Below are 23834 nucleotides of genomic sequence, written 5' to 3' on the forward strand. Positions count from 1 at the left end.
CTGTGTGGCAGCAGGTTGTGTTCATCCCCAGAGAGCTCCTTCCTCCCCTTCAGGGGTGGGTTTGAGATTGGCTTGTCAGGGCTTTATCCCAGGTTTTGCTGCCAGTCTGGCAGCTCCTGACTGGGTTTGACCCACGAGGTGGATCCCAGTGGCCTCTGCCTTTTCATCTGGGAGCTTGCCACAAAACTGGAAGCATGTGGGAGCCAAGCCAGGGCTGGACATCCAGCCAGGCATTCCATGAGCTCAATCCACAAGCTGCTATGCCATGTTATTCCCGTGCACATACCCAGGGCGTGCAGCAGGTGAGCCCCACGTTTGCTGCCCGTGTGCCATCCTGCTCCCTGCTGCTCCCGGTGCCCTGGCTTGTCACAGGGAGTCAGAGCTGTCACCACCGACTGACACTCTGTGGAGAGGTGAGAAAATGCATTTTTCATGAAGCTCACAGCTCGTGGCTCCTGGCAGATCAATAGGGCAGCTGGAGGAGTCCTTTGCGTGCCCACTGTTGGGGCAGCTCTGTGCCAGTGCTCTGCAGGGACTGACAGGGGTTCCTTGGCTTGGCAATCCCCGTGGGAAGGAAACCTGAAGGCTGAGCTGGGGCTCCTGACTGGGATTCAGCCAGGGGCAGGGATGGTTGTGCTGGGCAGGCAGTGTGGTGTGGCTTCTGCTGTGGGAGTCATGAGCTGGATCCATCACTGCTGGATTTCTGTAACACTGAGCAGGATTTTTTTTTCCATGGTTTCTTAACCTCTTAATTGAGTTTCTTTATAGGGAAGCTGGCATTTGACAGGGGAAGGAGGTTGTTATTCCCTATGAGAACCATGGGTGAACAGCAGGAACTTGGAAAATACAAAAAGCTGTTTCCAGAGAGGCTGGGAACAAGCCAGTTAAATCTTTGGCAATTCGTGGGCCCAGCTGCAGTGGGACATCAGGATTCTCTGGGACCTTGTTAGTGCAGCATGTGCTTTCTTTCCTGTTAGATTCTCTAAGCTTGGGAAAGCAGAGGGGATAAAAACACACAGAATGCTGGGAGACTCCTGGGATAGTGTGAGGCAACGTGTCACCTTGCAAATAGGAACTGGTGGAAAGGATAGATCTGAGGGGGGGAGAAAACATCACTTATTGTCTGTGCTGTGCATGGGAAATTGCAGCAAGGAGTGGGAGAAGGGAATAGGTATGGGTAGGATGAGAGGTGTTTTGGCTGGGATTCGGGGTGGTGGGGAGGCGAAGAGGAAGGGAAAAGCTGTTTCATGTGGTGGAGGTCAGGCAGTGTGACAGCTCTTAGAAAGAGGTTTGTCCTGATGGTCCCTGTGCACTCTCATCTCCAGGCAAGTCCTGAAGTCCTAAATTGGAGCAAATCAGCACCAGTGCTCTGGTGTGGGCCCAGAGGTCCCTGCCAACCCCAGAGCTCTGAGGAGTCAGTGTCATGTGGTGTGCAGGCAGAGCAGAGCCTTGTGAGAGCAGCTGCCAGAAATTCAGAGAGATGCGCTGCTTATAAATAATAAATGATAAATTCAGCCTCTGATCTCCGAGGCACGCTCTGCTTCTGCACACTCCATGCTGGCAGAGAAGATTCCCCATGCTGGACTCAGCAGTCTGTCTCTGGCGTGGAGGGTCTGGGGGAGGCAGCTCATGGAATTGGGGTCGTGCTGAGCCCCGGTGGAGCGTGGCCCCTTCTGCCAGCAGCACTAATGAGCGTGGCCCCTGTGCCACGGCCGCTAACGAGGGTGAGGACAGCCTTGCTCAGCCTTCACACCACCCCAGCTCAAAGCTGTGCTCCTGCCCTGTGGAGAGCAGCGTTTTGTGTGAATGCAGCTTGCTGAATGAATTAATTAAGTCAATTTAAATGACAGACTAAACAATGCTTAGTGTCAAACTGTGCGAGCTGTATAAACAGCAGGGTCAGGGTTGCTGTGGCCGCGTAGAAGGGGCGGTTCTGGCTTTATCCAACACACAACAACCCCTCCCTTGCTCTTGGGGGAGCTGTGGCAGTGCTGGCGAAGCTGCTGGTGCCAGGAGCTGCCCTCACCATGCCCAGGCACTGCTGGGCTGTCTCCTGCTACTGGACACATCCCTGTCCTGCTCCTGGCACCTGGCAGGGCTGTCGGAGCTGTGTTGGGTGGTGTCATGGCCAAGCTGCTGCTCGAGGGGCTGATGTGAGCTGATGGCTGCACAGGTAGCCTGGAAGGGTTATTATTATTTATTGTTATTATTTTTTAGCAGCGGTTACAAAGGTTGCATGAGTGCTCAGTAGATGCCAAGCTCTGTAAACATGTGTTTGTGCCATGGTTATCCTGCCCCTGCCACCCTGTGCCCATGTTACAATTCCCTCCTGTGGGCTGGTTCAAGTTTGGAGCAGGACCTGCTGCCCCTGCTCAGGCTGGGCCCAGCCAGCCCAGTTTATTCCTACCAGCCTCAAAGTGTGGCTTCCTTGCTGTGTGGGTTCTCTGTAGGCAGCAAGAAGGTGTTCCCACAACTTTTCCCTTTGTGTAGGAGTGTTTTTAACATGCCAGAGCAGAGTCCTAGTAGGAGTAAATGATGAGGAGCAGGCAAGAAGAATAAATGTTTTTTTAAAGCCATTTCATAAGCGACATGAATGGAATGGTCTGTGTGGCAGCTACACCCTCTCCACTGGGATCCTGGAGGTGTGAGGGGGCTGGAAAACAACTGCTGCTCCCTGGGCTGCCCTGCCTGGCTGGGGCTTTGTGCCCAGGTGGGACCCTCTGGCAGGGCTTGGGGCTCTCACTGGAGTGGGGCTGGGACACCCACCGGAGGCACAGGGGTGCTTTCCTGAGGACAGGATGCCTGGAGGAGCAGAGCTGCTGGGATCATCCTGGGCATTGACCTCGGGTGATGGTGTGTGCAGGTTGTCCTGTGTGAAAGCACAGGGTTGTGCACACCCAGCTAGTGACTGGGGAAGGGCATTAGAGTGTGGCCTCCCAGTAATCCTCTGTGGCCTCCCAATAATCCTCTCTTTGCCGTGCAGCTGTTTCCTGTCCTAGGCATAGGCTGAATTTCAGCTCCAAGCCTCCTCTTTCTCCTGCTGGTGTAGCTGTGCAGTTGGCAAGCAGGAGGGACAGCTGGCCACAGGGTGCTCCCAAGGTGTCTGTAGCACACCAGCAAACATGAGTGCTGCTCACAGACCTGGGGACCCTCTTGCTCAGAGGAGGGAAATTGCAGGTCAGGTCAGCTGCATTTCCTTCTCTTTGTCTGTGGCACTGCACATCACTCAGCCTGTCACAGGGGCTCGGCCCTGGATGCCACCATTGGAAGGACATTGTGTGTGAAGGGGATCTCAGTTCGCTGTGAGTGCACTCTGTGTCCTGAGAGCCTCTCCAGTCCCACAGCCCCCGTGCACAGCTGGCTGGAGCTCATTCCCTGAGCTCCTGTTGCCCAGGAAACTTCTCCTCCAGCCTCAGAGGCTGTGAGTGCCACCAGGGCTTTGTGCCCTGCTTCAGCTGGAGGTGCCTGGGGGTTCCCATCCCTGCCCTGCTCTCACTGAGGGAGCTCTGTTGGTGCTTTGTTCTGGACGGCACAGTGTGCTGCTGGTGCCCCCCTTGCCATCTCAGTGAGGCTGGCTGGACAGAAACCTGCCCTGAGTTAACCTGCAGACAGTTTGTAAGGCTGTAATACCAATCCTGCTCCCTCAGGTCATCCCTAGGTGAAAACAAGGATTAGCTTATTAGTATTGCCTATTCTTGGAGATAATTGGTATTTTTGTATCAGCACTGGGGTGGCAGCAGGAGCAGGACAGTGCCTGTCCCCTGTGCTGGCACTGCTGAGGGACCTCCAGTCTTGTGTCCAGTTCTGAGCTCTCATGGCAAGAAAAAAATGGAGGGGCTGGAGCATGTCCAGGGAAGGGAACAGAGCTGGGAAGGGGCTGGAGAGTCCCAGCAGTGTATGGAACTGTGAGGAGCAGCTGGGAAAGGGGCTCAGCCTGGAGAAAAGGAGGCTCAGGGGAACATTCTCCAGGAGGGAGGAGCCAGGTTGGAGTCAGGCTGTGCTCCCAGGGAATGAGGGACAAGACAAGAGGAAATTGCCTACAGGCTCAGGGTGGGCACAGCAGGAATTTCCCCATGGAAAGGGGGCTCAGGGATTGGGAGGGGCTGCCCAGGGAGGTTTGGAGTTCCCATCCCTGGAGGTGCCCAGGAAGGGCTGGAGGTGGCACTGAGTGCTCTGGGCAGGGGACGAGGTGGGGATCAGGCACAACTTGGACTCAATGGTCCTGGCAGTCTCTTCCAAGCTCAGTGATTCTGGAATTCTGCTTCCAGCTGGCTGCAAAGCCAGAGGCTGATGTTGGGGCTGAGGGGCTCTGGGATGTCTGTGTGTTCTCCTGGAGCAGCATGTCAGGGCTCAGATGAGGCTCCTGGAGGATTTGTTGGAGTGGCACAGGACGGGCAGTGTGGGCTCTGTGCTGGGCTGTGAGGGCAGTGCTGCCAGCAGCAGGAGGCATCAATGACATGTGCTCCTCTCACTGGCTGCCTTGGGGCTGTCACCTGTGGCTGTGGGAGCTGCATTCCCGGGGCTGTGCAGCCCCCTGTGCACAGCTCTGCCCTCACTGGAATGTCCCTGCTAATGGGAGCACAGCTCTGGGCTGTTTCTGCTGCTGTTGGTGCAGACCAGGATTTCTGGAGCTGTGGAGCAGAACCTCCCAGCCAGCAACATCCCCATCTCTGACAGGAGGGTTACTGCCAGCAGAGGAGACTTCTCAGAGTCTGACCCTTTGCTCTTTCCCTAGTGCCTGATTTTGTTTGACAAAAAGGATTATTGAGAAAAAACCAGCCCCTCCACTCTGCACAAGGGGAATTTGTGACCTTCCTAGTCCAGTTTTGCTGCTGCCTGGCTGCTGTACGTGCTGGATCCCCAAAGATGCCCTCAAATCCAAGCAAACCTTCCGTGTGCAGGTGGGGTCACCACGACCACCCTTTCTGCTTCACAGGCTGTGAGAGCTGTTTCTGGAAATCCACTGTATCCACAGAACATTCTGTGTGGAAATCCTCTCCTGCTCTCATTGTGTCCACAGAACATTCTGTGTGGAAATCCTCTCCTGCTCTCTGTGTGTGTCTGTCTGTAAGGAGATGTCAGCCTGTGCAGAAGCTCCTCTCCAGGAGCTCCAGAGCCCCTGTTGCACATGTTGGCTCCTCCTGCCTACCTGGGACTGAAGCAAAGTGCTAATTGTTGTGCAGATGTCATCTGCCAGGCAGGCAGGAGGCTGGAGGCTTGGAAGAGGTTGTGCTGTCATTTGCTTGCATCCTCCTTGGTACACGTGAGCTCTATTTTTATTGGGAGTGTGCGCTTGCTTTCAACCACTGCTTTGTTGAATTTCTCTTTCTTTTTTTTTTTTTTTTCCTCTTTTTATTTCCAGGCTTGCAGATAAAGTTTGAGGGATACATCTATTTTTCATTATTCCAGTTTTGCTGCTTGTTTTGAAAAAACCTCAATCAAACCAAGAAACCTGTTCCTGTGTAAAAAGCTTTAGTTTGTTCTGAGGTGAGAGGGAATTAATTGTGTGTTGTGGTCACACTGGACTGAGGTCAGGACTGTGGGACTGTCCAGAAGGGCACAAGGATCAAGATCTGGGAGCAGAGGGAGTTTGAGGCTGTGCATTGTGCTCTGGGTGTGCCAGCTCAGGAGCCTGGATGTTGGTTGTAGCCTGGATTTGCTTGGCCATGTCCCAGGAGAGAGCTGGAGGCTCTGGCCGCAGGTTGGCTTATGAAAACAGGGAGTTTTTCTTTTACTCCAGCTGTGGTTTAATAAGGGCTTGTGGGCCCTTGAGGTGGTTCTTTGACCCTTTAGGAAAGAGGAGACGCTGAAGTAGGAACTGGGAGGTGATGCTTTCCTGCACTGTGTGAGTTAAGCATGGGGATGCTCATTGCTCAGGCATGCTGTCGGTGTCAGAAATCCAGATCTGTTCCAAAACCAATTAATGAGAAAAATCCAGTTGATGTGGTCGAGGTGGCTCAAAGGAAGAGGCTGCTGCTCAGGAAGACCCTGGCTCAGGAGTTTTTGGAGGCTGCAGAAATACATCAGGTGCACTGTTACCTCTGCTCTGTCCCTCTCCTGGTTTCCTCTTCCTTTTCTGGCAAAAACCAAGAAGGGAGAGGAAGAAATAACAAAGTGGAGTGTAGGGACAAGGTACCAGTGAAAGGGTGGAAGGAGAGGAGGCTTCCCTCCACGTCCCTGAAGGCTTCTGGGGGCAGAGGCTCTTTGGTGCCAGGAGCTGGTGTTGGGTGCTGCTGTGAGCAGGTTTTCTGCTTTGTGGGACACAAAGTGGTTGCTTCAGTGAGGGAGAGCTCTGCTATCTGATGTGCCACCCTGATGGACAGCAAAGCAAGATATTTCGGACTGTGTGTAGGGGAGGAACTTCTTTAAAACCTGGATAGGAGTAGGAGCAGACTTGATGGAGGGATGAGTAATGAAGGAATGTTTGAACGGAACTAATCAGTCCTATCTTCTTTCAAAAGACCTCATTTAGTTTAATTTAGCAGCGTGTAAATTTAGAGCTAATCAAAGGAAATACTTGTGCAGCCTGTGTGCTGGCAGGCTGCTGCACTCCCTAGCCCAGCAGAGCGCTGAAGGCTGTAGGTGGATCCCGAGCCTCGTGTCAGGCACTGGGGGCACAGTGTGTGTGCTCACACGCAGGGTGGGCACAACTGCTCTGTGCCCAGGCACTGGCACCCACAGCAGCAGCAGCAGCCTTCATTTCCCTGTGATGTGCTCTGTGCCCCATCAGGGTGGCTCTGTACCCATCAGGGTGGCTCTGTGCTCCATTAGGGTGGGTCTGTGCCATGGCTCTGTACCCATCAGGGTGGCTCTGTGCCCCATCAGGGTAGCTCTGTGCCCCATCAGGGTGGCTCTGTCCTCCATCAGGGTAGCTCTGTGCTCCATCAGGGTGGCTCTGTACCCCATCAGGATGGCTCTGTCCTCCATCAGGGTGGCTCTGTCCTCCATCAGGGTAGCTCTGTGCTCCATCAGGGTGGCTCTGTGCCCCATCAGAGTGGGTCTGTGCCATGGCTCTGCTCCCTGGAACACCTGAGCATGGTCCGAGCCAGCTCCTGGCCCCGTGGCTGGGCTGAGCCTCTGCTCTGAGCAGCAGGGAAAGCCTTGTGCTGTAGGAACCACTGAGTAAACCTTGCTGACCTCTGCAAAATGTTGTTTTCGTCAAGAAAAATCTACATATGGATTAGATGAACCCCTTGGTTCATTAGATGAAGCTCCTTGGACAGCTGGTCGTTTTGTTTAATTTGAATTAATGCAGCTACTTCAGTGCTTAAAATGAGGCACAGGCATAAAAAGCCTTCACGGGATTGCACGGCTTTTTATTTTTCCCTCCAGTTGTCATCCATGGCACTGACACAGAGATTTTAAACAAGTCTTGCAGGTCTCCTCATATTTTCCAGGAGAGATATCATCCCCTGTGGGGTCAGTATGAATTCTTGGCATTACCTGTCACAAACCCCATTAGCAGTGAGCCCCACGAGTCCCTGTGCTCACACCTCGAGGTGTTGTGCCTCCTGCCATGTCACACCCCTGATTCCACGCTGTGTTGCAAAGTGTTGTGTAAAGAGTCCTGAAACCTGCAAAAATTGAAAAAAAAAATACTGTTGGGTTTGTTTTGCTTTGCATTTCAGGCTGGTGGCAATGTCTCCTTGGGCCAGGCTCCTCTCCAGCACCTCCAGGGTCAGCCTGCTGCTGCTGCTGGGCTCTGTGCTCCTCTCCTGCTCCAGCCTGGGACAGAGAGTGCCTGTAAGTTTTGGCTGCTCCACTTGACTTCAGACTGATAAAACACGGATGCTTTTTGCCTTTAAGGAAATGCCCATTATTCTTTAGGAAATGTCTTTCTCCTGCTTGAATTATGAAAACAAACCAGAAAGGGTTCTGCTGATTTCTGTGTAAATGAAGAATCGCTTGTGTGGTGCTGCCCGTTTTTGCTAGAATTGCTAATGAAAATGGGGTATTGCAAAGCAACTGTGGCCAGGCAGTGGCAGCAGCACTTAAATGAACCAAGTCACATCCTTTTATCCTTACTGAGCGTTTAAACCCCACACTTTTCCTGAGCAGAGCTGGTAAACATCAGCTGTCTCCGTTATGTGTTTGAACAGACCCAGCACTGGGAGGCCTGGTGGTAAATTTACAATAGCCTGTATCACTAACTCCCTCTTGGATAATCACAGAGCTGTGGAAATCAGCTAAGGAATAACTGCTCCACTCACTCTTTTTTAATCCTGTTGAGTCTTGGCTCAGAAAATGTTAACATTGATTTTCATCTGCAGAATCTGGGCTTTTATGGCTGTGATTGTTCCTGAGCTTTAACCATTTGTTATAATTTAAACAATTCCAAGCCCCTGATGCACTCAGCAAAAGCAGGAGTTAAGATCTGGTTCCTCGTGCATTTCTGAAATCGCAGTCACTTTCCACAGCTGAAATAAAAACATTCTATAGGTTTGTCAGCCTTCCTTGTGTGTTCCCACAATCATGGAATTGTGCAATTGTGTAGGTTGGGAGAGACCTTTGTGATCATTGAGTACAACCTTTAACCCAGTGCTGCCAAGGCCACCACCAGCCCACGTCCCCAAGTGCCACATCCACACTGTTGTTGCTACTCTGCGTGTTTTGCTCAGGTTGATGTTTCTGTTGCTCAGAAAGACTCTTCTAGGCTGGAAACGGATATTTATATGCAGAGCATCCAAATTCTGACAGAAAATGTGCATGCATTTTTTCCCAAAGAGTGGAAGAACTGAAGGCAGAATGTGTCCCAGAATTTCCCAGTTAACCTCTGAATTTACTTACATTTTTCCCTGTGAAAACATCCTAAGGATTAAGAACCAAACACTTCATGAAGTGAGCTGTAACTCCATCTTAATTGCCAACAATTAGGACTAATCATTCCCTATAGGGTGGTTAACTCAAATTCCTCAGTGGTGACTGAATTGGTGATCTCAGAAGCTGAAAATATTCCCTTCAGCAGGTACTGAGCTGTGGGGATGATGAGCCTGGACCAGTTCATCTGTTCCTGCTGGAACCAGAACAGCCCAGACCCAGAGTCAGTGCCTGGTGTGAGAGTACAGGTCATTTCTGTGCACTCTCCAGAGTTTTTTGTGACTCCCACCAGCTCCCTAGGGAGGCTTTCCATTGAACACCAAGGTTTCCCTCACAGCAAGGATTTTTTCCCTGCTGTTCTTCCCTTGGTGTAACATCGAGCCGCTCGTGCTGGCTGCTCTCCCACACCTCTGCCAGCCTTGTGCTGCACTTGCCATGGAGGTGGTGATTAAATCCCTGCCTCATTGTTTTAAAAGCCTTGGAGAACACTGGAAGAGGGTGGAGAAGAGGATCCTCACATTTGTATCATGTGGGCAGCTCGGTGTGTTTTTGCCCGTGTCCTATTTTGGAAACAGCTGAACTATTTTAGCTGAAATCTTCTCCAAGCCTGAAATAAGTGCATTTAAGAAAAAGAAAAAAAAAAAAAAAACCCAACAAAACCCAAAAAACCTCACCAAACCCCAAACCAACCAACAAGCCTTGAGGCATTCCACTCGTGTGGAAAATTTCAGCTGAAAAAGTTAAAAGTTTGACATATTTTTAGGCAAGGGAAAATGGGGTCTTACAATTTTATACAACCCTAATAATAGCCAGGGCTCCTGCCTCTGACTGAAATACAGGTAAGGCTCTGTGATAGCTGGTTTGAAACCTGCAACCTGCTCTGGAATAGGAAATAAGCTGCGTTGCTTTGTTCAGCACAAATGTCATGCTAGTTATGCATGTTTAACCTTTAATATACTTTAAATCTAAATTTAACCATGTGGAAAGAATCTCAGATGTCAAAAAAAAAAATCTGCTGGCGAGGGAAAAAATTTTGTATTCTCAGCCAGCACTTAATTACCCAGATGAAATTGCTAATGAGCTGAATCTCTTCTCTCCAAAAGGAGTTTGCCCTTACAAAAATAGAAGAAAGCGACATAAAAGATGACAGTGGGAAGGAGCTGGGGACAGAGGATGACGCTGATCCTGAAGACCTGGAAGTGTTTTACCCCACGGATCAGTGGCAAACCCTGTGTCCAGGTAACTGCTAATTATAGCATGCCTCTGGAACCCACCTGCCAGCACTGACAGGAGCCTTGCAGACGCTCCAAGAGCTGTTTGTTCCCATGACAATGTGTGCTTTTGCTGGTGCTCACACAGAGAGGAGGACTCGGTGACCCAGTGCAGGGACTGGAGGTGGTGAGCAAAGCGTCCAAGGAGGGGAGAGGTTGCTCCAGGGCTTTAAGGTCACTGGAGCAGGAGGAGTGGGCTGCCAGCCCCCTGTGGGTGGGGGGCTGTCTCTGTCACTGGCTCCACAGCCCTTTCTCTCTTCATTTCTCAAGGGCCAGGTTTTATAACGTTTGTTGGCACATGGATTCCCAGGTCTGCTGTGCTCCGGTGTGGCGCTGCTCAGTGGCAAGCTGATTAGGAGCTGTCACTGGAGCACTGCACAGCTTTATAACAATGGCTTTTCTGTTCCTCGCCTGTTTGAAAGCTAGCTTTTATTTCCATCTGTGCAAACCACAAAAAATCTCTTCCCTTTCTTTGGGTTGGTGTCTTTCATTAGACATGCCTGGGACTCTGTGGTGAGAGGAGCCCAGCAGAGCAGCTTGGCCTCTGTGTGCTGAGAAGGCTCTGGAGGGGCCAAACCCATTCAAACACACACAGATGCACATGTGCATACATATTTCAACAATTAGCCTGCCTCTGGGATCCTGAACGAGCTGTTTAATCCACTTGTGCTTTGGTGTCCTCATGTATATGCAGGTGTAATACCTTCCCACCTCACAAGGGTGAACTAAGTAGTAATTAATTTTATAAAGTGCTCTGAATTTAAGAGCTTTATCCTGTGCTCAGTATTATCATTGAAAGAATAAGTATGGGTTCCATTTGTCTTGAAATTTCTGCCAGATATAGCAGAATGACTTTTCCAAATGTAAATCTTTGTATAACATAAATGGCTACAAAAGCCCCTGCGTTCCACAGAGCTGCAGTATATACTTATATTCCATTTCTGTACCATTATGTATGGAAGGCGTGTGGTGTCCCTGCTCATTATTCAGCCTGGCAGATCCCCACCAGCTTTGTTGGAGCAGAACATGTACATACTTGCAATCATTAGAAACCTCATTGCAGGGTTTGTTCACAAGCACCTTCTCCACTGCTCGAGTGCCTTATTCCGCTTCATTTTTGTAGTTATTCCATGTTGGGCACATGCAGTGAAGGGCTTGTGGAAGTGGGGAGCTTGTCAGTATTCACAGAGGAGAGTAATTTTGGTTACTCTTGTAAAGACTTAAATGGTGTCCTGCCTCATGTTCTGACTGCTACAGACCCCAGCACTGGGGATGTGGCACAAAGAGGAGCCGGCCTTGGTCTCCTGCTGCCAGCCTGGGTTTCTGTCTCCTGGGGTTCTTGTGCAGTGAAATCCCTGTGAGGACTGGCACTGACACCTTCAGCACGTGTTAGCCAAGGCTGGGGCCCTGCTGCCAGCATGAGCCCATCCCTGTAGCCTCTGGCCACACTTTCCCAGTGTGAGCTCAGCTCTGGCTGGCAGGGAGCTGACCTGGCACAGCTGCTGCTGTGGCTGCACAGGGATTCACCTTTTGGTGCTGCAGCAGAGCCACGCAACTTGGTAGCGTGTGACCCCACTGGTTCTGCATCTTGCCATGTTTTCCATGTGGCTGCACTCACTGGCAGCTGAGCAGAGCCTGGCTGGGCTCAGGGTTTGCCTTCTGCTGCCCATGTCTCCAGGACACCCCCACTCCCTCTCCCGTTGTATCCCTGCAGCAAACTAGGCCAGTCTCTCTGGGGGAAGCAAATTCAAGTGTTTGAATTTAGAATTTGGATCTACAGTTCTGAGCACTGGGAGGGAGCTTGGAGCTGCGTTCCCCCCATCTCACTCCTGTTTCAACTTGTTCGTGTTCTGAGCTCACGCAGGATTTTGTGCTTCTCTACAATGGTGCAGCAGCTCATCTTTTATAGATGTGTTCCCAGTTTTCCTCTGCTGAGTTTCCAGTTCCCTGTTGCTAATTGCATCAATCCACATTTCCACCGGGACTGAAGCAGTGTCATCAACCTGTAACCTGTCAAATCCGTCCCCAAATTCAATTGTTGTTGTGTCTGTAATGCTTTGGGCGCTTGTTCCTCGCTGTCTACAGTGTGAGCTGGATTTTGATCAAGTGCTTCCTTGCACTTTGAGCACGCTTCAAGCTGCTGGAGGTGGCTGGATGCAAACACAGAGAGACAGTTGCCCTAAGAGCTGTGCTGCCTGTAATCTGGAAGCAAGATCAGTTGTCTCTTCTGCCAGGCAGCCAGAGCTGACGGCTCTGGAAAGGTTGGTGAAACTTCCCAAAGCCCTTTAACACTTGGTTAGGCATTGCTTCTTTCTCACTTGGCACTAAATAATGCACCAGGTGCAGGCTCAGACTGAAGGGAGATGTGTGCCCCAGAGAGGCTTCCAGCACCTCTGCTCTTAGACTTTTGGGCATCATCTGTGGGGCTTTTCCTTCTGTCCATGGTTGGAGTCCACAGGAACCTGGAGGGTTTTTTGGGGTTTAGTGAGTGGGGTTGCTGTTTCCTCTGAATGAAGGTTCACATCCCTGCTCTGACTCCTCATGGTCAGGTAACAGAGTTTGTTTGAAGTTGTGCTTCCTCTGCAGTCTTTTTTCTTTCAGAATACACTTTCTCCATGTGACAGTACCCTTGGGAGCTGGAACATATTTTACTTTTGTTATTTGGGCACCAATTTTCCCAATATTTTGTTCAGCATTCCTGATGATGATTGGAAGTTGGATTTCTCTGGCCATCTAGTTGTATCACTGAGCAGCAGATTTTCCACCCAGCAGTGGTGGGAAATTTTCCACCCAGCAGTGGCTCCTCTGGGAAGAGTTTGCTGTGAAGATTCAGAGCAAGGATATTCAAGGCAGGGGTTTAATTGGGAAAGGAAAAGGGCATTAATTGCCCCCCAGCAGTGATGAGTGGAGAGCTGGGGCTGCACAAGGCTCTGCTCTACCCATCCCCGTGGCAGCAGTCCTTTGCTGCTCCCTAATGTGGCAGAAACCCTCTGGCAGCTTTTCCAGCTGACAGTTGGGAGTTAATGAGTCCAGTTTCCAATCCAGATGGACAAGTGAGAACCTCCACTGCCCAAATATCAAAATATTTACAGATTGCTCTGCAGAGAGGCAGCAGTGGGGCACAGAGGCTGCCTTTGCTGCAGAGCAGCTCCCTGCAGACTGGAGGGATGGAGCAGAGCCTGGCACTGTGACTGGCACGGTGCAGCGTGGATCTCTCTGGGCTTTGGATGGATGTCTCAGGGCATAGCAGGGAGCTCAGCTGGCCTGCACCTTCAGCTGTGGTTAAAGCTCTGCCTTGCAGAGCTGAACCTGCAGTGACTCCCCACTGTTTGTGCTGCCCAGAGTAATTTTCTGCAGTGCCCAATGATTTCCCAGTTAAAAACCAAGGAGCCACAGCTGCTGCTGCTGGTCAGGCTGCCAGAGTGAAGCTGATGTGAGCATGCTTTTGGTGCTGCTTCTGCAAAGATGAAACCATCTCATGTTCAGCAGGGAGCCAGTGATACATTGCTTGGCATTTAAATATCCATGGCTGCAGCTCCCAAGGATCCTCAGGCTACTTTTGCTGCTCCTGCTTGTCACAGGTCTTCTCCCGTCTCATTTGCTGCTCAAACAAGGTTTTACACCTGTGGGAGCCCAGTTCTGCAGGCAGCCACGGCAGGGAGGTGTTTTCAGGGCTGCTTTGAAGGGCTTGTTGGGCAAGGGCAGGGCTGAGGATGGGCAGTACCTCAGCCCAGTTTCACTGCCAGTCTGTCCTCCAGGGGATTCCAGTGGCCAAATGAGGCAGCACTGATTTGGCTGACAGGAGGTTCCTGAGGCAGGGGAGGCAGGAGGCAGCAGGATCTGTGCCAGGCCTGTGCCACAGCCCGTGGGGGTGACCTGGCTGCTGCTGAGGGTCCCCTCACACCTTGTCTGCTCCTGCTGCTCGCTGGGATGTCCTGAGCTGCAACAACTCTTGCTAATTGCTCTGCTGAATGCATCACTGTCCAAACCATTGGCTTTTCACTGACCCAGACCTAACTGAGACAGTGGTGGGCAGGTCTCTGAAATATTTATGGCAGCACAGTCAAGAGAGGGCTGTGAAATACAGAGTGAAACCACCAGGGTATGCTCGTTTTTGCAAAGTTTGACATGTCTAATCCAGGAAATAGGAGCCTCATCAGATCAGCACGGTTTTGCATACAGAGGGAAGGCAAATGGAATTTTAAAAACCTCATCTATACTAGATGAAATGCTTCTTCTCCACGTTTCTTTATAAAACGACTTGTTAGTGATGTGCAGATGGGAGGAATCTCGACTCTGGAGTTGTTATAATCTTGTCTGGCCAGCAACAGGAGAGCTGGAGGATGATTCCAGCAGGTAGGAAAGGCCAGGCTGACTTGAGAGCAAATGTTCAGTGCTTGGAAGCTGAGTTATAGTCCCTGGTAGTTCTCCCTCTACTTGTTTTCAACCTGACTTCTAGCATAGGAGTCTTTCCATCTCCTTAATTTATCTCCTGCCTGTCCTTTTTATTGCCAGCTGCCTTCATGGGCTCCTCTCTCAGCTTCCTACCCTTGTGAGCTTTCCTTTGCCCCTCATCCTCACATCACAGGCGGCACAGTGTCCCTAACACTTGTGCCTAATTCCAAGTCCTTGGCAGAAGTGCCAGGGCTGAAGCTCCAGGTGCTGCTCCTGCCTGGCGTGTGGGGCAGTGCCAGGCAGATGGGGCTCACCAAGCACACCCTCCATGCCCTGGTCCTGGTCTGGGTAAGAGGATGGTGATGTTTCCCTCCAGCTGTTGGTGAGAGGACAGGACTGGGGCTCAGGAGATGCTGGGACAGTGAGCAGACAGGGGTTCCCAGCCCCCTGCTCCAGCAGGAGGATGTGTTTGAAGGATGCCAGCTCTGGGCAGGGAATCACAGCACAAATGTCCTGCCCTGCAGCTTGGTTTCAGCATTTCTGTACAGAATTGGGACCCCCAATTCCATGAATTGGGAGCCAGCTTTTGCCCCCCAAATGCAGGTGAAACTTCTCTTCTGTCATTTGCAGAAGTGGCAGTGTCCTGGCAGCACTGGTGTGGTGAGGAAAAGCCCTACAATGCTTGCTCAGGTTAAGTAGCAGAGTGGGCTTGGGGTGGGTTTTTGGTGTGTCAGGTCAGTCCTGTCCCTTGCTGGCCATGATGTTCTGGTTTCAAAATGGTTACAAAAGACTTTTGCAGGGATGCTCCTTCTGCCAAAAACTAACTGTGCTTCTGAGCAGCCAGAATAAAATCTGAGCTTCTGTAACACGGAGCCATGGGTTAGGCTGTGGGCACTGCCAAAATAAGGGTGCAGGGCTGTGTTTCCATGAGCCAAGCCATGACTCCTGCTAGTGGTTTGTGGAATTCTGAGCCCTGCAGGGTATTCCAGGTGGTCAGGAGTGGCCATAAACCAGGGGATGAGGTGCTGAGAGTCAAGCAGTGGTTTTAGTGCAACAGGAGGAGGTTAAGATGCAGCTTTCAGAATAATTTCAAACTTCACTTTAATGATGCTCAGGCTGCTGGTGGTGCAATAGCAGCAGACATCAGCAGTGGAACCATTCCCGTGGCTAAATGTACATTGTTTGGTGGGGGAAAAGTGCTTTGAAGGAAGAGAGACTGTTTCCCAGGGAAGACATCTCATTCCTTGCTTTTATCTCCTCCCTGCCAAGCTGGGAAAGCTGTGAGCCTGTGAGCTGCTGAGAGGTGCTCAAATGTGTGCTGGGTGATGAGGAATACCTTGCTCTGGTTTTTATGTGCAAGTAGGCTGGATTTGCTGCAATAGTTCCAATAACCTTTGCGTGGCTGTTTAGAAGGATGAACCTCATTAAAGAAGAGGTATTTAATAACAGGCCTATTTTTATCTCTGTCTTTATCTAACAGTCTGCACATTTATTTCAAGCTTGTAACAGTGCTTTGGAAAAAAAATGTTTTCCCTCCTCTGAAATGTTTTGGCAGTGCCTCCAGCCTTGGTTATCTTGAATTTCCAGTCTGGCTAGCATCTCTCCTCTTTCCAAAGCCAGCAAGCCACAGCAGGCCCAAAGCTCCAACATTTTCCTTGGGAAATGGGAAATTCCTGGGGGAATATGCTTTCAAAACATGGGACTTGGGTCCCAGGGTTACTGAAACAGTTATGAAGGTTTGATCAAACATAATCACAGCGACTCCCTCAGGCTTCAAATGTGTGATCTTGTGTGGGACAGGCACTGCAGGCACTGCAGTGTTTGGTGTTTGCTGCAGGATGTGACTGACCACACACTCTGGGAGAGGCTGGCAGCTCTGGGGTCAGGCATTCCTGCAGAGATTTTTTTTTCCTAAATTTGTCAACTTTATTCTGTAATGTCATAAATTAAACCCTGACCTATAGATATCTTGCAGACATTGTGTTTTCAGCCCACTCTCCTGTGTTTGCTGTCATTTGCTGGTGGTGAAGGAGGCAGCCCCAGCCCTGAGGGGATGCACCATCTTTCCACCTCCTTCCACATCTGTCCCTTTGGCATTGCTGTCTGTGTACCCAGACCCTGCCCTGAATGAAGGTTTGCTGGAGCACAGGTGTCTGAGCCTGTGGCCAGGATGACCATTTCTGAGCCCTTTTCCCAGGATACATGTGGCCATGTGCTCCAGGAGCTGCTGGATTTGGGCCTTGGGATGTGTGTGGCAGTTGTTACAAAAGAGCTTGGCTCTAGGGGCTAATCCCTGGTTTTTCCTTGCTGTTCAGTCTGCATCATATACATCCCTTACCCACAGTTTTGCAGCATTATCTTTTTCCATAATTAGGGAGTGTTTTCCATGGTCTTGCTCAGGCCCTTCCTCCCTGCAGTTTCCGCCATGGGTTAAGGCCTGACTTACTGAAACTTCCACAGAGCTGATTCTGGGCGGGCAGGGACAAGGCCAGAGGGTTTTCAGCAGTCAGCACAGTCAGATGGCTCCTGTGAGGAATATTTCACTTGCTCCTTCACAGCTCTTGCCTGCAAATTGTCCTCTTGCTCAGATGGGGCTCCAGTTTCTTTTTTTTCTCCTTTTTCTTTCCTAAGTTATTCAGTTTTCCATACATTTATTTATAGGGTCACACAAGCAACAGGTCTGCTTTTTCCACAGATCCCTCCAGAGCCACGTGCTGTGCCTGCTCCATTCTGGTGCAAAAGCACCTTCTCCTCTGAGGAAAACTCAGAATATCCATCCAGCTGTCTTGACTGAGTGAGGCATTTTCTCTGAATCCTGCCCTCTGTTCATTTCAGAATCTGCAGGGAATTTGGGACATAAATTAAAAAGCTATTTGATGCTCCTTGAGGTCTAGAAGCTGGTTTTGCATTTGTTCTTACTTGAACGCACACTGAGACAAATGGCTCTGCTTTACTGAAGCTGCTTCCTTTGGCATCCTGAGGAAGCTTCCCAGTTAAAAAATAAATATGGCTCTGTTTTTCCAGCCCTGCTTTACTAGCAAAAGCTGGGGAAGGAAATGTAATCTCCTTGGGTCTGTCCTGATGTTTTGTACAGCTAATTCCCATTTATTGAAAGAACTCTTCCATGCCAGATTAACGTTTAATTTTTTATTATGTGTTTACATTTTGGAAGGAGTAAGGGTGGTGGTGTTGGAAATTCTAGTGAGGGACATTTCTGAGTCAAAAGACTCAGGCTCCTCTCTTCTGATTTTTCTGCCTGATCCTTCAGATTGCAGGAAGTTTTGCTTGGGTCATTCACTTGCAACAGGATGTTATGTGAATACAGAATTAATGTATGCAGCCTGTCACTTGGAATTGCTGCTGTTTCTGCTGCTGGAGAGCTCCCAGTGTTGCAGAGTCCTTGCAAGCACCAATAACAGGAATGTGCCTGTGATCCTGCAAAGCCAGAGGAGGAGCAGGGAGCTGCGAGTCTCCCCCATCACTGCGGGGTGTGAATAAATAGATCTAATCAACAATTTACATGTTAGCCCCGGACCAGGGTTTATTTTTAGGATGTGTCATTCAGCCCAAGCGAAACCTCTGCATCTCAGGCTGGTGGTGTTTCTAAAAGCACCTCTAAGTGATCACTGAGGCTGGATTTTGAGCTGCATTTACATTTTGATAGAATCTGCTGCTTCCCTTATCTGAAACAAAGCCTACCTGATCTTCATTAATTACACTATCATTTCACCTAACCAGGGTGCTACTAATTACAGTTATCTGTCTGTTCTTCACCAGATAATACACAAAAAAATTGTTGTCCCTGGCTGTATCTGGATTAGCTGGAGCTGTAAGGGGGGTGCACATGGTGATGGGTTTTACAGGTGGAGTGCAGGTATTTATAGACTGTCTGAGGAAATGCTGGAGGAGTGGCTGCTGCCCCACTGGCTGTGCTGCCATCCCAGCAGCAAAACATACAGAAAACACTGCTTAAACACAGAAAAATGGTTACTGCAGGGTGGCTGGAGCAGGCCATCTCCACAAGAGAGGAGATGGAGTCCTGGGACATCCCAGAGCCACCTGAGCACAGCCCTAGGGCTGGAGGGGACACTGCTGGAGCAGGGGTTGATCCCAGAGGTGTTTCCAGGCTCAGCTATCAGGGACTGTCTGGCAGTGCCTTTTTGAGACAGAAAATCTCACAGTGGCTTCACAGAGAGCTGCAGGCCCTGGTGGCGGTGCTGAGTGCTGCCCCACTAACATCAGCTGCAGTCTGAGCGGGGCAAGCACAGAAAGGGCTCCTCTGAAAAGAGGCAGCAGGAAATGTCTGAGCTGCTGGGGAGATGTGGGTCCAGAGGGCTGGAGCCAGGAGCCAGAGGCTGCAGGGAAGGGGGTCCATGAGGGCAGAGCCTTTGCTGGAAGAGAAGCCAAGGGGCTTTCACTTGACTCCTGTTTCATCATCCTTCCACACACTGATCTCTTCAGGTGCTCTCCAAACCTTTGGTTTGCTTTCTGAAGGGGAAAGGACTTGTCCTGGAGGAGGAGCAGAGCCAGGCTGCTGAGGAGAGTGGTCGCTGTCAGCTGGCAAGAGAGGAGGGACACGGAGGCCAGAGGGGGGACACTGGGTGAGGAGATGTTCACACTCAGCTCCATCCACTGTGAGTGCCAAACACACCTGCACTCCTTTTTGTACAGCTTGCTGTACTTGATAAACTGATAGATGTGAGTTTGGGCATTTTTGTTACCTTTTTGTATTCTGAAGAGAACTAAAGATGGTTCACATGATTTTTTTTGTGCCTTCTGCAGTGCAGGTGATACGGGCAGGGATGGAACAGCAGCATCTTTATACTTGTCAAGTCTCCATCCACACCCAAGGCACTGCCTGAAGCTCAAAGTGTTTTTCTTGCAGGCTTAGAACACTACACCAGCAGGGAGAACAAGAAACTCAGTGGAGATTATGCTCCAGAAAAACTGCATGCGTGGCCCAAAAGCTAAATATGGAACCATGGAAGTGCACACTGCAGTGGTAGGGGAGGTGGGAATGCTGAATGGGGAGGTTTCCTGCCCTTCTGGCACCAGGAACCAGGGGTCCTCTGGTTCTCCATGGTTCTCCTTGAGGATCTCTGGTTCTCCATGGTCCTCCTTGAGGAGCTCTGGTTCTCCATGGTTCTCCTTGAGGATCTCTGGTTCTCCATGGTCCTCCTTGAGGAGCTCTGGTTCTCCATGGTCTTCCTTGAGGATCTCTGGTTCTCCATGGTCTTCCATGAGGATCTCTGGCTCTCCATGGTCCTCCATGAGGATCTCTGGTTCTCCATAAGGATCCCTGGTTCCCCATGGTTCTCCCCAGGGCTGTGCTGGTGCCTTGCCCAGAGCTTGCTGTGTCAGCAGGCAGCAGTTTCAGGTGGGGCTGCTCTGCTGGCAGGGCCTTGGTGTTCCCAGCAGGGCAGGGCAGGGATGCTCCTGTCCCAGCAGGACACTGGGCATGCAGGTACCACCCCACAGCAGCTGCTCCTCCTCTGCATCACTTCCAGGGACAGAACTTCTGTCCTGCTGCGTGGCAGGGAGCCCTGCAGAACCAGCATGGAGGGGACAGGCTGGGCAGCAGCTGGGCAGCACTGGTTTAATCCTTTTTGCCTGTTCCTGCCATGGAAGCTGTGTACTGGGTGAGATGTGTGTGTTTGGGGAGGGCTGGCCTGACCATTAGCCTGTCAGGGTTTGCAACACTGGCAGCTGGGGAGAAAACTGTTATTAAGTGTAACGTGGCACCTTGGAGACGGAAGCATGGGGAGACAATAAATACAGCCTTCCATAATGCCATTTTATGGTGTCACTCTTCAGAATTTATTAAGACTTAGTTGCAGCCATGCCTGCAGCCTCCTGTGTTGGAATCCATAAATTGTGTTCATTATCTCCAGCACTTGCTCTGACCTGCTGTGTTTTACAAGGGGGGAGACACTGGAGGCGTGGGGACACCCCAGCTGCTTTCTGCAGCCATTCCCCTGGTGCCAATCCAGCTTTTCTGGCATTGCTGGGACACCCCAGGCAGTTCTAGGCTGCGTGGATGGACCCCAGGTGTGATGTGGTGGTTGACGAGAACACTGAGGGACCGAGGAGCTGCCAAAATCACCACAGCTCCACAGGGAGCAGGGAAGCAGCTGGGCGAGGAGGGAGCCATGGGCACCTTGGAGCACACTGGCACGTTGTCACTCCACTGTGGGACCACTCCAGCAGTCTTGGATGTGCTGAGGATGCTGGAGGTGGATATGGGTTCACAGGAGCTCCCTGAACTGCACGCAGGGAGATGCTACACCCCTGCTTGGTGTCCTCTTGCACCAGTATTCTCAAATGAAAACACAAATGAAATTGTGCTCCTTTCGCCCACTTTTTGTCATGACATATCCCTGCAGCAGCATGTTTGTGTACCTTCATCCTTATCCTCAGCATTTAGGTCCAGGATGGAGGAAAACAAGTTCAAGCCCAACCTCCTGTTAATTTATTGTGTTCCTTGTGCTTAAGGGCAAAATTTAAGTTGCCAAAAGCAGATGTTTGCATGCTCTTTTTTTAGCTCTCAAAGTACTTTCTGTGTGCTTGATTGATGTATGTCCCTGTTACATTAATAGCTGGGCTTTGCAGAAAGCTGTTATTACCAGGAGAATCTGGTGTGAGTTTCAGTTTTTCTTCTTGCATTGAAAATCCATTATTAATGTCTTTCTGAGGGAAAAGAAAAAAAAGGTTTCAATTCAGGCATTTTGCTTTGATTTCTCAGGCTTCTTCTCAACTGTCTTTACAGTGGTGTTTTTAAAATCAATATTACAATTGTTCTTTCTATTTTACTGAGTGATTGAGGATTTCTGCATCTTGCTATTGATTTCTGATTGTATTGCAGGACATGTAGGTGCACACAGGTTGCTCTGTGATGGATAACTTTATATGTGTCTTCCTAATCATCACTGAGTTGCCTTCTGCATGTTCCCTCTTGCTGGATGCTGCTGCTGAGCGTGGAAGGCACCAGGAGAGCTCTGAGTGCAATCCTGAGACACCAAACTTGTGACTTCTCATTTAATTCAGTTTGGTTTTCAATCAGACACAGGGGTCACATGAGGCTTGTGGGGTCTCCTCTTTTTTGTTGTCTTTGCAGAGTTCTTCTGCCCTTGCTTTTCAGGCAGCTTCATGTTCTGTGTTGTAGGAGCAAAACAAGTCATTGTCCTGGCTTTGTGTGGGGTGATCATGATGCACCTTTAGCTTCCAGCACTGACCTTGGCCCTTGGGGCAGCTCTGCAGGCAGATCTCAGCATTTCAGAGGTGCAGAGTCATTGGATCCCAGAATGGTTTGGGTTGGAAGGGAACCTTGAAGCTCATCCAATTCCAATCCCCTGCCATGGCAGGGACACCTCCCACTGTCCCAGGCTGCTCCAGCCCCAGTGTCCAGCCTGGCCTTGGGCACTGCCAGGGATCCAGGGGCAGCCCCAGCTGCTCTGGACACCCTGTGCCAGGGCCTGCCCACCCTGCCAGGGAACAATTCCTGATTCCCAATATCCCATCCATCCCTGCCCTCTGGCAGTGGAAGCCATTCCCTGTGTCCTGGCACTCCAGGCCCCTGTAAAAGTCCAAGTCTCAATGAAGCAATGCAGAAGCCCAGTGTGCATTGGTAACTGCTGTAAAGCTGGATTTGCAGACTGAGGCTCTTGGAGCACATCAGCACTGATGGCACAATCTGTGTGAGAGCTTGTTGGCACCAGAGGAACCTGTGAGGAGTGACAGGACTGTAGCCAGCACGGGTGCTCCAAAATGCTTCCGTGGCTCCAGGTGGGTGTACAGGGGAAGAGCTCTGTGTGTGTGTGGGCACAGTCCTTCCCAGCTCTGCATGCCCTGGCACAGGCTCCACATCTGCCAGGGGCTGTGGCTGTGCCAACAGGCACTCTGGAGAGGGCTGGCTGTGCACAAACCTCTGCTGGCTGGACTGGGCTGTTTGCTCCTCAGGCTTATCCTGGACAGGCTCCTGCACCTTCACACATGGAGGCTACACCTGGCTTCTGAGGAATTGGTTGTTGCAGTTTGTCTGTCCGTGCTGGGGACCAGGACAAGCACTGGCACAGGGAGCTGGTCCTGTGTCCCCGGGGTGGCAGGGCTTGGTGGTGGCAGCGCTGGCAGGGACATGGCAGAGCTTGGGAGGGGACGGGGCTGGCATGCATAACAATGGGCAGGCTCTGACCTTGCCGCTGGAACTCAGTTAGCAATTCTGTTGATGTTCTGGAAACGAAAATATAATTCAGGCCACCTTCTCCTCCAAGCTGACCCTGAGAATCTGGGAGAAGAGCTACTGAATAATTAGGGGCTTTTTTTTTCTCCCCCCTTTTTGCTGGAGTTACTGCTCAGTGTTGAACTGTGCTCTTCTACAGTGTCATCACTTCCCTTGAACTTACTGCTCCGAGTGTACTTAGCATTAATATAATTACGTAAATTGCGGTCTCATTAATCACCGGGGGCTGCGGCACATCCTTATTGTGCTGTTTCATGGGTGGCTTGGCTGGTGGGAACCCCTGGCCAGGGATGGGGGCTGTGGCTGGAGCACTCCCCCTCTGCTCCTGAGCCTGGTTTAGCTGAGCTTTGTGTGTCTCACCCTGGAGTGGAGGATCTGGAGTGTTTGCCAGCACTGCCATGACTGCAGCCTTGCTGCTGCAGAGGAGAAAAGGGAAAGGTGGGTTTGTCCCAAGGGAGTTTGGCTGGACCACATCCCTGCTGCTGTCCCTGTGATTTGGGTCTGTGGGGTCCCAAAATGCAGAGCCCAGCCTCGTGGCTTGGCAGTGAACACCCAGAGCCCGAGCTCTGTGCAGGGTCTGCTGCGGGGCTGTTTGATGATGCTGTGCCTCTGTCTCTGTGGCAGAGCTCTCAGCCTTCCTGGCAATGTAAATTCTCCTGGCTGCATGCTAAAATTACACTGAGTTTTTGATTTATCTTTGAGAGGATTTCCTTCCCGAGGGACATTTCTGGCTGTTGTAGTGATTTAGTTCTCCTGCAAGTGCAGGATCCGTGGCAGAGCAGAGCCACCCTCCTGCCCTCGAGGCTGCAGCTCAGGGTCGCGCTCCCTCAGGCTTCCTCTGCAAGCTGATTTCTGTTCCAAGGCTGGGACAAGGTTACATGGCTGTTATTTCTGTGTAACAACTGCAAATAAAAGGGCATTTTCAACTTTCCACTGCAGAAGCTTGCAAAGGCAAGTCTGGGACAAGCCTTTGTGCCGTGGCACCAGCATTATCTTGGGCATGTCTCAAACCCAGCTCCAAGGCTGGCACGTGGGACTTGTGGAGCCATGCCAGCCTTAATACACTTGGACTCCTGGGAATGTTTTAGTTCCTCAGAGTGGGGTATGATGGGAGC

The sequence above is a fragment of the Melozone crissalis genome, unplaced genomic scaffold (genome assembly GCF_028551555.1).
Source record: "Melozone crissalis strain CALT ecotype California unplaced genomic scaffold, PUWL_Pcris_2 ptg000139l_1, whole genome shotgun sequence".
NCBI lineage: Eukaryota > Metazoa > Chordata > Aves > Passeriformes > Passerellidae > Melozone > Melozone crissalis.